We start from the raw sequence: 11,299 nt of genomic DNA on the forward strand, positions 1-11,299 counted from the left end.
TATCAGGCTTTTTTGAAATTTCCCAGGTGATCCCAGTGCACAGCTGGGGTTGAGCACCGCTGGCCTAGACACAGAGTTATGAGATGTTAGTGGACTTCAGACTCTCTGGGGAGGCTGGTTGTGTCTGCAGAGTCCCACACCCCACTCCTGGGGGTTCTCTTCCAGTATGGCTGGGGGAGATATCTGGGAATCTGCCGGCTTACCAAGCTTTCAGGTGTACCTCGTGCAGGGATCCGGTGGGCCACAGTGAGGACCCCAACAGGATGGGAGGACAGGGGCTCCTCCTCTTCTGGTCCTTGAATTGGGCCCAGCCAGCCTCTTGGGGCGAGGAGGCCACCTGCCCTAGCTCTCACGTGCAGGGCAGCACAGGGGGCCGAGCTGTGACCCCCTCCCACCCAGGTCTGGGACGCTCTTCTCCTCTGATGACTGATTTCTTTATCCGTTCTCCCACAAGCTGGGCAGGAGCCGTGAGTGGCTTCTACAGTCAGGCCATGTTTCTGTCACATGAGCCTCCAGGTTTCCTTCTGCCCAGGTGGCTCACACATGATGCAGACCCAGATCCTCCCATCTTCGTGGATTCTGAACCTTCGTCTGCACTCTGCCTCCCTCAGAACTCATGGGCCAATGAGGAAGCCCCTAGCTAGGCTGAGGGCCATGCCTGGGCCAGAGGCCAGGGACAAGGGGTGGTCTTCCAGGCTGGCCCCTGTCCCTTCTAGGCTGAGTAACCCCATGAAGACCTGTGGTGCCACTCTGAGGTTTTCTTTCTGGATTGCAGCCTGGGTGGACCACGTAGAGTGAAGACATCATCTAAAACCTAGAATTTAAAATAACTCTGTTTTTTAACAGAGAAGGGTCATCAAGGATCAACCACGGTTGCCCCATTGTATAGATGGGGGAACTGAGGCCCAGAGAGGGGTGAGGACAAGCCTAGGGTCTCACAGGGAGGAAATGGCAGAGCCAGGCCAAGGACCCAGGTCTCCTGACTCCAGCTGGAGTCTTTCCTCCACATGTCATGGGGAGAGCAGACAGAGCCCATCATCAACTTCGCGGCCAGGCAGCTACTCCAGAGGCATCTCACTCTGGGGTTTCCCAAAGCGGGCACCTCTCTAAGGTCCAGAGAACCCCTCTAGGCCTTGGCTCTCAGGTTTGAACCCAAGCCCATAAATCGCGCTCTACCAAGGCCAGTGAAACGTGCACAAGCTGTGTATTTGTGTTTCCCAGCAAGGAGCCTAATGATAATCCCCATCAAGGGCAATTAATTGCATCAGAAAGACAGGGTTCCTAGGGCCCTTCACCCTGCCAACCGGGTGCTTATTAAACACAACAGGACAGCAGGGTCTCTGCCAATTTTGAGGCTCTGCTGTGGGAGTGTTTTTAAAATCCTGAAATGACGTTAATGGTGTGGTTAATGCCAGTCTAAATATTCCATGGCTGTGAGTAATTAGCTAGACCAACGCTGTCCAGTAGAAATCAAATGCGAGCCTGCATGTGTAATTTAAATTTTTCGGGAATTCCCTGGTGGCCCAGTGGTTAGGATTCCTCGCTTTCACTGCCGAGGGCCCGGTTCAATCCCTGGTTGGGGAACTAAGATCCTGTAAGCCGCGTGGCGCAGCCAAAAAAATAAATAAATAAAAATAGCTTCTAGTAGTCACAATAAAAAAAAGTAAAAAGAAACAGGTGAAGTTAATTTAATAATATATTTGATGTAACCCCCAAATATTGTCATTTCAACACATAATCAATATAAAACATTATTCATGAGCTATTTTACATTCCTTTTATGTATAAGTCATCAGAATCTGGTGTATATCTCACACTGATGGCACATCTCAATTCGGACTGGCCGCATTTCTGGTGTTCAGTAGCCACATGTGGTTCTTTTTTTTTTTTTTTAATTTATTTATTTTATTTTATTAAAAAAATTTTTTTTATTCTTGGCTGCGTTGGGTCTTAGTTGCTGCGTGTGGGCTTTCTCTAGTTGCGGTGAGCGGGGGCTACTCTTTGTTGCGGTGCACGGGCTTCTCATTGTGATGGCTTCTCTTGTTGCAGAGCACGGGCTCTAGGCATGCGGGCTTCAGTAGTTGTGGCTTGCAGGCTCTAGAGCGCAGGCTCAGTAGTTGTGGCGCACAGGCTTAGTTGCTCTGTGGCATGTGGGATCTTCCCGGACCAGGGCTCGAACCCATGTCCCCTGCATTGGCAGGTGGATTCTTAACCACTGTGCCACCAGGGAAGCCCCCACATGTGGTTCTTGACTACCCTAGCGGACAACAAAGAGCTGAACCACGCCAAGGAGAGGCTGCGGTATCTCCACAGACCCCACACAGAGGGAGCGGACAGGAATCTAGTGAGCACATACTATACGCCAGGCACTGGGACAGATGTCACTAAAACCCCACGACGAGTCTGGAAGGTAGGTGGTGTTCACCCTATCTTATAGCTGGGACAACTGAGGCTCAGAGAGGTGAAGTGACTGGGCTGAAGTCACACAGTGTCTGGGACCAAGGTCTGCTGCCCCAGACTCAGCGAGGTGGCCTTACATGAGCCTGAATCCTCAGGAGTTATTTCCCTCTCGTTTCCCCCTCAAACATCTTTTTGAGATTTCTGGCTGCCGAGCAAAGGCAGCCTGTGGAAGGGGTTTGCCCAGCCTCGTCCTGAGCTTTGGAGAGGAAACAGGGCACCAGCGCCAGGGTGACAGCAACGACAGAACCCGTATCACAATTTTAATTAACTAATTCGTTGTACAACTAGCTGTTTAGTGTCTGTCTCTCCTCCTCAACTGTGAGCTCTTATAAGGAAAAACAATGTGCTCTTTATTCCCCACTGTAGCCTCAAGGCCAAACAGCCTGCCCCAGCCAGCTGCACCTGGTAGGCTCTGAGTTCGCTTCTTCTGGAAACTCCTCCATCACAAGGAGCTCCAGAGGAGGGTCCTTCCACCTCTGAAGGGCATGATCTGTTTGAAAAGGCAGCCCCAGGCCTGGGCTCAAGCTCCTGCTCGGCAATTTACTTACATGTGGCTTTGGACAAGTCACTTAAGCCTCCTGAATCTCAATTTCCTCACCTGTAAAATGGGAATAAAAGAGCCCATTTCATGGGGTTGTTTTAGGACCAGAGGGAAAGGCACATGAGACGCACTTTGTTCTCTGCTGTGTCTGTGTCAGTTACCACTGGTGCCTTTATTAATATCATGGGACTTACGTCACATCCACAGTGGGCCCTCGGTGGACCCTCTGGGCCAGAGAAGAGGGCTCTGTGCCTCTCAGATGTTTGAAGACAGGGACCAGGCCCCCATGTTTTCTTGTCTGTGCCCAGGTGTCCCCAGCCCCCTCTACCGCCTGAGTGCCTTTGCTTGTTTTCTTTCCTTCTTTCCTTTCAAGCGTGTCTGGAATGCCTGCCATGTGCTCTGTACCAGAGCTAGATCCGAGGGGTCCCGAGGCTGGTGACTCTCTTCACAGTGCTCATCTTGTCACTCGGGCCAAGACCGGGTGCTCACCACACCTCACAGGACCCACCGTGATCTGGGCCTGTCACTCGTCACCTCTCTGCCCTTATCTTCCTTGCTGTCCCCTCGCCTCCCCTGCTCCAGTCACACTGGCCTCCTTGCTGCTCCTCAAACATTGCAGGAACACTCCTGCCTCAGGACCTTTGCATTTGATGTTCGTGTTCCGCGGAACACGGTCCTTTCAGACCCCCAGCCTCTGATCAAATGTTGTCCTGACCATCTAATATAAAACCGCGGTCCCCGCCCCTCTGAAGCCCCTTACATTTCTGTTTTTCTGAACTCTGACCATTATCTGCCACATTACATGTTTATTTCTTGACTCTCTGTTGCCCTTACTACAATGGAAACCCCATGAGAACAAGGGCAGTGGCTGTCTTGTTCTCCAGCTTGGATCCTGGCACAGAGTGGGTGCTCAAGAACTAATTATTGAATGAACATACAAATGTGGTTTTTGAAACTTGTTTGTGCCGGTCTCCCCCAGGGACTGGGATGTCCTCGAGGGAGGGGCCGAGCTGGTTTTGCTCATCACTTTGCTCCTGCAGGGCCAAGCACACAGTGGGCCCTCAGCTGCTACTGGCCGTGTGGAACTGGACACACCACACTCCGGGAAGGGTTATGACTTCTGTGTTACCATGACTCGCAGCCGTCGTTTGCTGAGGGTCTAGAATGTGCCAGGTCATATGTCAAGTGCTTACCAGTTTTTTCATTAAATCCTCACAACACTGAAAGGTAGATATTTCATGCCCATTTTACAGATGAGGAAACTGAGTCCCGAGAGGTATCCAAGGTCTTCTAGCTGGCAAGTGCAGATCCGGGGTCCAGCTTGGCTCTTCCTGACTCCAAATAGGAAATAACACTCCCTGCGTTGGCCCCTCTGGGCACTGAGCTGAGTGCGATGTCCACTGTCCTCCTCACAGCCACAGTGACCCCATGAGGTCCCACCACTGACATCCTTGTTTAATGATGAGCAGCCTAAGACTTAGAGGGATCAGATGTGTGCTGAAGATGACACAGCTTGTGGCCACCGGGTGACCTGTCTCTAGGGCCTGAGCTCTTAATCACAAGAAGGGTGTTGTTTGGGGCCAAAATCTCTGTTGACTGGAGGGGAGAGGGTCAGCCTGGCCCACTCCTGATGATGTTGGGATTTTGTCCCCCGTCAGGTGGACCTGGGAGTCAGGCACGCCAGGCCCTAATCAGGCCCTCTTCCCCTGCATTCTAAGTCACCCCTAGTAGCCATCCTCTCTCCGCACTACAGCTTTTCCCATCTCGAAAATGGGAGGGTATAGCTTGATCATCGCTGCAGAGCCCTTCCAGCTCAATACCGTAGAAGGAAATGAGGGATAATGACTTGACCAAGATATACAAGGTTTCCAACATAGATCTTTAGACACCTGGGCCATTGTTCTCCGCACTGAAGAAAATGCCTTTTAAAGCCAGAGCTGTAGTGTTAAACCAAAGGAATGACATTCTAATGGTGAAATTTCAGGCAAGGATGGGGGTAGGGACAAGTCTTGACCAACTTGACCCAGGCTGCTGGGCCTGGGTGGGGGGAGAGGGGTTTCCCCAGGGGTCCCTGCTGAAGTGGACACATCATCGGGCATCCTGGGTCTCTCATATTAATGATCTATTGGGAGAATCCGGATGGAGGTGCCGGGTAATTATATTTAAACGGCTGGAACCTGCTCCAGAGATTCATGCCACTTGCCAAGGCCTGTAAATCATGCCACAGCAGCTCAGGGAGGGGATAAATTCCCCTCTAATTCAGGAACACCTCCAGCTGTGATCTTGAATGCAGCACAGCACCTTGGGGCGGGGGCGGGGGAGGTGTGTGTGTGGCTTTCAGAGCCTCCCCACCCCCAGGGGAAGGCAGCCTTCCAGGAGCAGACGTAGGCGAGGGACACAGCAGGCTGAGCAGAAGCCCATGATCCTGGAGGTGCAGCCCTCCTACCTCCCAGGAGAAACCTGGTTAAGAACCACAAGGTAGCTTCAGAGGTTCAGAGGGAAGAGGGTTCCTAGGACTATGTGCATGTTTTCATTTTTCTGTCCATCCATCCATCCATCCAATTTTGATCATCCATCCAATATCTCCTCTTTGCTAGTGCGGTGTGTGCAGTGGTGAAAGGTCACCCACTGGCTTCAAATCCTACCCTGTGTGACCTTGGGAGGGTCTCTTCACCTCTCTGAGCCTCAGTTTCCTCATCTGACAGAGGTATACCTCCCCTCCCCCAACCGTAGGGCTGTTGCAAGAGCAGATGAGACAGAATCTCAGCATTCATTTTACCAACAGGCACTGTGCCTATGGCTTTACATATATCATCGCATTTAAACCACCCAGGGAGGGAGACCAGGATTATCCCCATTTCACGATGGAGAAACCGAGACTGGAGGGGGTAAAGAAACTTGCCCAGAGTCACACACTGACTTATTCTTGCTAACTTCTACCCACGCTCACCACACTTTTCTTTCCATACTCCCGTCCACCCCTTTCCCCCAAACCCCACCTGTTTCAACACCCTTGAGGGTGCAGTTCCGATGGGACACACGCTCACAACCCACGTGCAGGGCTGTGTGCAGCAGAACAAACACTGGCCTCGTCTGAAGCCAGACAGAGGCAGGCTTGAAGTTGGTCTCACCCCATCCCAGCTGTGTGATCCTGAGAAAACTACTCAACCTCTCTGAGCCTCAGTTTCCTCATCTCTAGAGTGGAGATAGTGATCCCTATCTTACTGGGTTTCATAAAAATTAAGTGAGATAAGCATGAAAAGCCCTTCTTCAGCACACAGTAGAGGGCGCAATAAATGTTAGCTCTTGATTTGTCTGTCCTCACCCTCTCTCGGATAATCTATAGCTGTCAGGGTCTCTGGATGTCATCTTATTGCCCTACTTCATTGTACAGGTGGGGAAACTGAGGCCCAGGGAAGGGCAGAGACTTCTGAGACCACACATCCCATGAATAGGGAGAAAGAGGCCTGCATCCAGGGCGCCACCCCCCTCCATCACAATCCTCCACCCTGTGCCCCACTGGCCACTCATGCCCGGAGGAAACAGAAGCCCCAGCACTGACCAGGCTGGAAGGCCTGTGTCCTCATGGAGGCCACCTCTGGCCATGGGTCAAGTGTGTGTCCTTTGGGCTCCCGTTCCACCTTGGTCTCAGCATCCAATATTCAATTGCTCTTCCTGCTTCCCTGGTCCCTGGAAAGGTAGTTTCTAAGGATCACTGTTCTTTTCTCCCATGCTCCTGCCCCCTCAAGCAGATGTGATGTGTGAGGCCCCACTGCCTCTAAGCAGGGGCTCCGTCCCACTCCCCACCCCCACCCCAATGAGGCTGGGAAGGCCCCGTCGATCTCTCAAGAGGCAGCTGGCTCTGGGTTTGGATCCTGACTCTGCCTCTTCTGGGCTGTGCGACCTTGGGCCCTTTCCCTCTCTGAGCCTCTGTTTCCTCATCTGTAAAATGGGAATAAAAACCGAGCTTAGCACAAAGGATCATTGTCTAGCCAAACACCCATCACTCACTGCAGCACCTGGTGGATGGTGGCTCAGGCTCAGGAAAGGTAGCTGTGAGGCCCGACTTCCCGTGTCGCTGGTCTGGTTCAGTGGACGTTCTCCAGGTGGGCTCAGCTCCGGTCTGGAGGAGTCTTGAGGAGTGAGGAAAGCTGACCGTCAGGACTCAAGGCCCTTGGGGGGCTTCCAGCTCCACTGACACCAGTAGGGTGAGGCCAGTGACCAGGCCACGTGGCCACTGGTAGCGTTGACAGGAGGCTACAGCCTAGAACAAGGGAAGGGATGGCCTGCCCTGCTCTGTCCAGCCCTGGTCTCCCCCGGCCCTCCCCCAACCCTCCCACTCCTTTTAAGAGGGACACTGACTCACTGGCAGGGAAAGGGGTGTCAGGACCGGGCGGGCCTGCAGACCACATATTTTCACCTGGGTGAGTTCATCAGCCTCTGGGGGATGCAAGTCTGGCTCTGGTTCTGGTCAGCCCTGACTCCAGTATCCCCCTGCCTAGAGCCCATCTCTTTTTGAATGGCTCTTCAAACCCAACATGCCCCATCCCCACCCGAAGTTCTATCTTTCCCCTCCAGTCTGGCCCTCATCTGGGCTTCCCATCTCAGGAGTGGCCCCCGTCCATCCACCTATCCTGTCCCTAAGATGGGATCCATCCCCAAGCCCCCTGCCCCACCCCGCCCCGGAGGGAACATCTTCCGATCAACCTCCCCTACTTAAAACTCTAAATGCTTCTCACACTTAGCATAAAATCCAAACAGCTTCCTTCAGGGGCCTTGCCTCGCACTGGCTCCCCCTCACCCTCACTTCCAGCCACTTGGCCTTCTGGCGGTTTCTAGAATGTACCCTGCCCCCTCCCACCACAGTTCCCTCTGCCAGGAGCACTCTCACACCTCTCGCAGAGCTCGGCTCTACAGAGACTTCCTGGAGGGGCCCGCTGTCCCTCGGGAGGCCTCTCCTTAGCCCCTCTCCCCTCTCCTTTGTATCCCTGCCACCCTCAGCTGGGCTTGAGCACCCCAAGGGATCAGCCCGACGCTCCTCACTCATATTCTCTGAGCTTAGCACATAGGGGGGCCTCGGTGAATCTCGCTGATTGAATGAGCGAGGGAAATAATGGATAAAGAAATGAAGACCTGACTCTTCAGCCTGGGGAGCAAAAGATGTGGGGCAGGGGGTTGGGGGCGGTATTGCAGCCACAGGGGAGCCTGGGCCCTGCACTGACACCCCCTCACTGTGTCATTCTGGGGTTTTGCTCCCTCTCTGCGCCTCAGTTTCCCCAGAAGAATGAGGGAGTTCGGTGAGGTGACCTCTAACGTGGAGGGTAGCAGAGGGGTATGAAGGAAGCGGGCAAGTGGCCGAGCTGGGGCCTGGAAGTGGGACTGGAGAGAGTTCGACCAGCTCCACATAAGGACAAATGTTCCCACAGTCAGAGCTGTCCTGCTGCTGGACCGGCTGCCTCGTGAGGAAGTGAGCTCACCATTGCTGGAGGTATGTAAGCAGGGGGGCTGTGGGGAAAGACCCCCGCACTGCCTGGGCAGTTGGACACATGACCAGGCACACAGCCTGGAATTGGGAAAGACACCAACTCTAGAGGTCAGTCTCAGCTCCATCCTTATTAGCTGTGTGACCTTGGGCAAGTTGGTTTAGCTCTCTGAGTCTCCAAGGGCACCTAATCTAGAAAACAGAGATACAGCCTTGACCTTGCAAGGTTTTGAGAAGCTGCACAGGGCCTGGAGCCATGTAAGTGTTTGGTAAGTGCCAACATCTTCCCCAGCCCAGCCTGCACATAGAGGATGCAACTTCTGGCCGTTCATAGGACAAACTAGCTGCTTCATTCCAAGCCCAGCAAGGGCCTGGGCCCCATTTACAGGGTCTCATGGAGTGCTCACCTGGGCCCTCGTGCCCAGGGGGCCCCGGCCTTGACCCTGGAGCCTAGGAGAAAGGGCAGCCTTGAGTGGGCCCCTCACCACGCTGGGTGCCCCCTCCAGATCCATGGGCCTGTGAATTTTTTCCTCCACCCCCATCTCCCGTCCCCTCCGTGCAGGGAGGCCCAACCTTTCCATGCCTCCCAATCACGGCAAACTGCCTCATCAATCATGTTCTCTCTAATTAACTTCTAATTTACCTCTTTAGTCAAATCTGTTTACAATCAGAGACAAGAAAACAAGCAGCAGCTCAAGGTGCGGACGTGGCACCAGCTCCAGGGAGGTGGAGGATCAATCAGCCCTTGACCGGGGTGGGAGCCCAGTAAGGGGTCTACAGGGCAGGGGCAGGGGTACCACTTGGCCCAGTGCCCTGGCCCCCAGCAGCCTGGCATCCGGCACCATCCCCGCATCCCCCAGAGGGCTTTCCTGCTGGGGCCCCCAGCCGCAAATCGCCAGCCGCCACCTGCCCTCCCCACCCTTGTGTTCCCCTCTCTCTGGTTTTTCTGCCTCACTAGGTGGGGAGCGCCCCATGGGCATGCCTCCTGCCCCTCACTGGCTGCGTGGCCTCAGAAAGTGACTGGACAACTCTGAGCTTCAGTTTCCAGGTTTGCAAAGTGAGGGGTAAAGTCACATCACCCAACTTGCTGGCGGCAGCCTGGCCAGCCGTGCCTGGACACCGAGCTCAGGGTGGAAGGAACACAGGCCTTGTTTGTTTGGGTTTTTTTTCTGTATTTTGGATGTTTTAAATTTTAAAAAATTTGAACTAATGTCCAACTTACAGAAAAGTTGCAAGCATGGTATGTGATATGCCATTACCTCCAAATTTCAGTGTGCATTTTCTAAAACGAAGACATATTCTCACATAACCACAATATAACCACAGGGATAGGGACATTTGCGTGGAAACATCACTGCTGTCTAATCTCAGCCAGGGCCTGAGTTTTAAGCCCACTGCATCACTTGCTGGCTGTGTGACTCCGGCCAAGCCACAGGGCCCCGCCTAGGCCCCGCTTCCACATCTAAAGCAGGTGGTCAAGGTAACAATCTTATCTCTATCTTGCAGGGTTGCTGTGGGTGTGGATTCAATGAGCCGCTGGGTGATGGGTGGGAAGCAATGTGGTAGAGGGGTGCGGGTACTGCCCCCTCTCCGTGTTCAAGGCGGAAAGGGAGGCTAAGGGGGACCAGTAACCTGTTCTAGGTCACACGACATGAAGGCCAGAGTCAGAGCCCTGGAAGAGCCTGGCCTGGAAGAGGCTGAACCCTGGGATGGGGGACCCGAGACTCAGACAGCCCAGTGACTTAGGCCCTTTGACCTACGTTAAGGTGGAAAGTAGGGAATTCCCTGGTGGTCCAGTGATTAGGACGCTTTCCCTGCTGGGGCCGGGGTTCAATCCCTGATCGGGGAACTAAGATCCCACAAGCCACATGGCACAGCCAAAAAAAAAAGGTAGAAAGTGAACAGCAGGGAGGCAGTTGAGGGTTGATGATTATTAATGGTGCACCAATAATACTCACAGTAACCAATGAGCAAGTCACCTTGGAGGAGGCCTCTCACGGGGGCTGCGGGAGATGGAGGGCGGAGGGAGGACGCGCCGATGGCGCACCAGGCCAGTACGTGGGACTCTCAGAGGGGCCTGTGAGCCATCGAGGATGCGGGGGCCGATGGGGGGACACCTGCTTGGCCCTGGCTCCCAGCCTGTCTTCTCACAGGAGACCCCCTCCTCCTCATTCACATGTACACCCACTCACGGGTTCATTCTGTTCACACTCGCTGTTCTCTCTGCCTGGAACATTCCTCCAGCTCTGCCCTTGGCTGCCCTGCTCACCTTTCACGTCTCAGCTGGAACATCACCTCCTATGAAAGGCCCCCCAGAACCATCTTATCTCAAGTAGAACCTCACCACTCCCATACAACACACTCTCTAATTTGCTCTTTTTTTAAAAAAATAAATTTATTTATTTATTTTTGGCTGCGTTGGGTCTTCGTTGCTGCACGTGGACTTTCTCTAGTTGTGGCGAGCGGGGGCTACTCTTTGTTGCGGTGCGCGGGCTTCTCACTGCGGTGGCTTCTCTTGTTGCAGAGCACGGGCTCTAGGCATGCAGGCTTCAGTAGTTGTGGCAGTCGGGCTCAGTAGTTATGGCTCACGGGCTCTGGAGCGCAGGCTCAGTAGCTGTGGTGCACGGACTTAACTGCTTCACGGCATGTGGGATCTTCCTGGACCAGGGCTCAAACCCGTGTCCCCTGCATTGGCAGGCGGATTCTTAACCACTGCGCCACCAGGGAAGTCCCTCTAATTTGCTCTTTACCTCATTTACCTTATTTTCTTCATCTCACCTATTTCTATCTGAAATTATATCATTTCATTCTTCTTC

The sequence above is a fragment of the Balaenoptera borealis genome (genome assembly GCF_965194805.1).
Source record: "Balaenoptera borealis genome assembly, chromosome: 16".
In the NCBI taxonomy this organism is placed as follows: Eukaryota; Metazoa; Chordata; class Mammalia; order Artiodactyla; family Balaenopteridae; genus Balaenoptera; species Balaenoptera borealis.